This window comes from Rhamphochromis longiceps, linkage group LG7 (genome assembly GCF_057381845.1).
Source record: "Rhamphochromis longiceps isolate RC_006_pf linkage group LG7, R_longiceps_female_GT1.1, whole genome shotgun sequence".
In the NCBI taxonomy this organism is placed as follows: Eukaryota; Metazoa; Chordata; class Actinopteri; order Cichliformes; family Cichlidae; genus Rhamphochromis; species Rhamphochromis longiceps.
In genome coordinates this window covers 20,085,367-20,090,862 of record NC_140563.1, presented here as the reverse complement: position 1 = coordinate 20,090,862, position 5,496 = coordinate 20,085,367, and positions in this window count along the sequence as shown.

Below are 5,496 nucleotides of genomic sequence, written 5' to 3'. Positions count from 1 at the left end.
TGTAGATTTTAATGAGTGCATTGTGTTAACGGACTCCAAAGATGAACTGACCATATTGCTGCAATTTATTTTGACTACCACTGGAACATATTGAACAATTTCTTGTTATTTTTGTGAGGTCAACCTTGCCAAAGGACAAAGGCTGAGTGGCTGTATAGCCCGGTATTCATATCACAGATATGTGAGCCTGTCAATTAGAACAACAGGAAACCTAACAGTGTGAGTATGTGGGGGGGAATATACTTCAATTAAGCTTCTTGTTGTGATAAATCTTTAACAAGTAAACACTAAGGCCAGCAGGCAATCAGCATATCTTGAACGCTCAGGTTTACCTGGAGAGGATCGTTTGAAGAGGGGGCGATTCACCTCCTTTTGGGGGCCTCTTTTTAGTGCTGTGCCATACTGCACATTCTGGTATTGAGGTTTTGGTATAAAGGCAATATGAATCCTCATCAATTTGCAAATTCTGAACACATTTTAAGGACCACTAAATCACTGTGATTTTTACTTTTGTGCTGTCTTTTTTGGAGACCTTGAATATAAATGCACCTGTCTCTAAAGCACTTTGTGTTAGCTTCTGTTGTTTAACTACGCTATAGACTGTAAATAACATAGACGAGACAATCAACAAAGGTTTCATAATTCATGTTTGAGGTATACTTTTTCATTTCCTGGAAAAATTATTTCGTTATTTCGTTTACATACTGAACTTTATCGATAGAAACCAAGTATCTCTTTTTTCACCCATAGTTCACTAACGCCACAGTTACCACAGCCAGTTGGAGTCCCTCTCTTTAAAATTTAAACTAAAGTTTGAATTTTATGCAAAAGATAGCTTCATACATCATTTCTTCACTTTTCTTTACCACTTAATAGAATATTGATAGAATATGGTCATGGGTGGAAACAGGAAAAGTGGTAGGGCATTTGTGTGTGTATTTCTGTAACTGTGTATTCAGCAAATGATGTCAGCAAAACCTATAGTGACTGTTTGGAGGTATAATGTTGGCCACCTGACACAAAAGAGAGTTTGCAGGGTTTGCCGTTTCCTCACATTCTCTGCCAAGTTTGGCTAAACTGGAGATTTGCATTGAAATCTGTTGGATGATGTGAGGATCTATTGTTTCTGCTTCTAAGTGTCTTTCCATAAATCCGGTTAAAGGTTTTTTTTTTCTACCCCACATCTTATAATAATACACTCCTTACTCCTTATACAAAGATAAAAACAAACAAGCACATCTTTATTTCCACCTTTGTCTCCCACGTCCTTCACCCACTGCTTAATCTCAGTGTTTGGTGACATCAGTGTTGCTCTGTGTTTGCTATCAAATACAGACCTCATCTATCAGCCCTCCTGGCCTGTGAGAAAGTCCCGCAGTCAGCAAGTGGATGTGTGTGCATGCGGTACCAGGAGGGTGTGTGTGTGTGTTTTCTCCTGGCTATGCCAAGATAAAAATCAATAAGCTGTAAGTGGTGAATTTAATCTCTTGCTATCTTGAGTTCGAACTTATCAGTGTTTCCCGTGTTAGATTAAAAAGTATCTCAGACCTGTTTTCTCAGACCGAAAAGGGCAACGTGTATATGGGGGTAAACATCTAAATATCTACAAATAATTTGGGGGATTTTTCTTTTGGAACTTGATCTCTTGTTTTAGAATAAAGCAAGGGAGTTCAAAGACTCTCATAGTTTGGTAAGTGAATTAAATCTTCCCCATACTAGAGCTGACCTGTTAAGAGAAAAGCAATAATATACATAATTAATGAGGATATAAATACATGATCTACTTTTCATCTAAATGTATTTAGCATTATATCTATCATATACATTAACTAAAAATGACTGAAAAGGATTTACTTTAAGATGGTTTGTTTGTTTTCTGATTTTTTAAAATCTCAGTTTTAATTTTCATCAGAATCCGAATCAGAATACTTCATTGATCCCTAGGGGAAATTATGTTGGTTACAGTGCAAACAGACAATGCAAGAAGTAAGAAATAGCACAATATATGCAATATATACATACATATAAGTCACTTACTAATAAATATCTGAATAAGAAAGAAGAGCATGTGCAAAAAGGGTGTAGCTATTATTAGTATACAGTGTGTTAGGTGGATGAGTTGTACAGGGAGATGGCCACAGACAGGAATGATTTCCTGTGTCGTTCAGTGGTGCTTTTTGGTAATCTCAGTCTCTCACTGAACGTGCTCCTGTGGCTAGCCAGCATGTCATGAAGTGTGTGGGAGGAATTATCCAACATTGTCTTTATCTTGGACAACATTCGCCTCTCCGACACCACCTTAAGAGAGTCCACCTCCATCCCCACAACATTGCTGGCCTTGGGATCAGTTTACTTAGTCTGTTGGCATCTGTGACCCTCAACCTGCTGCCCCAGCATGCAACGATAGCACTGGCCACAACAGACTGGTAGAATATCCTAAGCATTGTCCAACAGATGTTGAAGGACCTCAGCTGCCTTAGAAAATAGAGTCGACTCTGGACCTTCCTGTAAAGTGCTGTGGTGTTTAACCCGTCTCTTCTGTGTCAACATAGCTCCAAGAAACTTGTAGTTAAGTCTCTGTAATGAACACACAGCGCATTTTCTTGATCACTGTAGTGGTAATCAGATTACTGTCACACTCTTACATGGCGGTAGTAACTTAAAAAGTTTTGGTAGGGTCATGTCTTGACCTTTTTTTACCAGCAGGAGGCGGTGCCCGTCCGCGTAGGGCCTGATGAAATTAAACACTGCTGTCTCTCCACAGTAACACTTATTCCCCTCATCTAGTTCCAGCATGTCATTTTATACCTGTGTGTGTGCGCGCGCGCGCGCTTGTGTGTATTAGTGTGCTTTTCTGATTAAGAAAAGCACACTAATACATCTGGGGCGCACAATCTTGTGAATAAGGACATTTTGGAAACACTTTTAGGGGACCTAATTCTTTAAAGGATATTTGAGGGCATGTGCTTGAAGAATAACGCTTTGAATTTTGTTTCATCTCACAGGTAGCTTTTGCTCATGTCTTCACTCAAGGTATCAATTTACATGTTGTGCGCAAAGACGCTAGCACTGTGTCCTATATTTCATAACATCAGTCTTTGAGTTCCTATGGAGACTGCAGCCTGCCTCCACCCTCGCTTTCCCTTTACACAGCAGTAAGAATTACAAAATTAAGTTAACTCTGTAAATATTATTTATGACCCTAGGAAATGAGTTTTTGTTGGTAAAAGCCTTATCAGATGTGAAGTTTATTTATTTTGTTGCAGGGAACCAGGCAACTTATAGTAAGTGTTCAAGTGTTTCAGATACCAGAAGGGGGCAACAGAGGTCCATTCCCAGGTGGTATTCCCCAAATGCTAAATGGTCTTTTCTCCATCCAGAGAGCTCTCTTTCCCTCCCTCTTAATCAGAAAGGCACACTAATACACACAAGCGCGCGTGCACACACACACACACACACACACACACACACACACACACACACACACACACACACACACACACACACACACACACACACACACACACACACACACACAGAAAGAAAGAGAAATCACATCGCTCCTCCTAGGGATATGCCAAGGGAGAATATCGCTCCAACCTAAGAGGAAACATGAGGAGTTTGCTTCAGGTAGGCTGTGCAAAACTTGACGTTGGTTCAGCAATGGTCGCTCATTCCACTACCCTTTCCACCTATGTTAAAACAAGCAATCAAACAATTGACCAACGACTCCAACACGTGTTGCCATGGATACATCTAAAATTAACGGTACTTTTTAAAATGTGTGTGTGTGTGTGTGCTCACCAGATGCAGATTCCTGAAGGTGCTGCAATTTCATGTATCTGTGCACTTTCCCGTCAGTGCGCTAAAGGTCAAACGCTTCCTCGTATTTTGTCACAGCTGCAACTGCATGGCATCCTCCCACATAAACCACTGGGTTGTGCATGTGTGCACGTCTGCATGTGTGCACTTATGTGACATGAGGAATGAGTGTCCTTCAAACCAAAAACAAAGGTAAGAGTAAAAATAGCACCCAGGGCAGCCACAGCTTGAGAGAATGACAAATGTGTAAAAGCAGGGGTGTTAGTGGTGGTGGTGGGGGTATTCACGTGATTCACATGAATTATGATTGGTAATGATTGGACAAAATGTTACCCTTAGATAAGGTTCAGAAATATATTACTTTAGCATAAACTTTTTGATCAAATTAAAAAATTAAGTCGTGCAAAAAAACAGGCACGCCTTTCTGACCTGAAATTCACAGACAGCACCTTACAGTAAAAAACAAACAAACAACTAATTGAAATGGAAAAAAGAAGTAAAACTATTTTCTTGTCCTTGTCCACAAACATACAATATGCTTAACAGTGTCTTTTTTGTTTGTTTGTTTGTTTTCTTTTCTTTCTTTCTTTCTTTCTTTTTTGTGTGTGTGTATTTTGGACACTTCACACTGCCCACTACTTTCATTTCCCCTGGAAACTGTGAACTCTGGGTTGTTCAAAGATCATATGACCTTTGTAACAAAGTTGCTATCATTGCTAATATTGGAGTCATTGTGAGTTCCTGAGAAAACTCCCACTCTGTCTTTTCAGGTATCTATCTATCTATTTATGTTGAAGTTGTTCTCTTACAACTGTAAAATAGGAGCAACAAGGTAACACTAACAGCCTACAGAGAAGGATTTACAAACCATAGCACATCTGAAGAAAGCACAGTCCTGATGCCTCTGCACTGATGCAGCAGTAACTGGATTTTTTTCAACTTAAATGTCATTTATTTAATTAGACCTTGATTACTATAGAAATGCTGCACTAAATTATATCTACTTTGGAAAAATCATTTTTTTTAACTTTCACTGTTGTGTAGTCTCATATTGTTCCATGGGAATTATGCATATGTATTTATCTATTTTTACTGATTATAAGAGCTCCTCTGAAGTTTATGAAGAACTGACTAGCATGAGGGGTGGTTCTCTCTACAGCAATGACAGCTGACAACTCATCCATTTTCCTTATCTGGGCTGAGATGATAGTAGACTAAGGTACCTCGGACATCCTTCCCCCAAATTCTCCAGCACTTCCTGGGAAATTGTTCCTAGGGCAAGAAGGATATCTAATCCCAACACTCATAGAGCAAGCACTTGTCTGTGTGATTGTTGGAGGGGTTTTTTTTTGTACAATTATGAGTTCTATAATCTTAAAATATAAAAACGCCTTCAGGTGGTTCTTGTGGTGATATAAATAAAATTGAACTGAACTGAACTGAAATCAGAAATGGGTCTTGTTGAACCAGTAGGGCAGGATATATCCCTATTTCCATTGCCAAGAAATAACCCAAACCAGAAAAAAAACCAAATTTCTGCTCAAATAATGACATTGCTCACAACCATGTCAAAGTGTGAAATGTGCACCCCGTCTTTTCACATCGCCTACCTCCCTCTTTATGTGTCTGTGTGTGCAACCTGCATGAGTGCCTGCGTTGACATGCACTAATGGC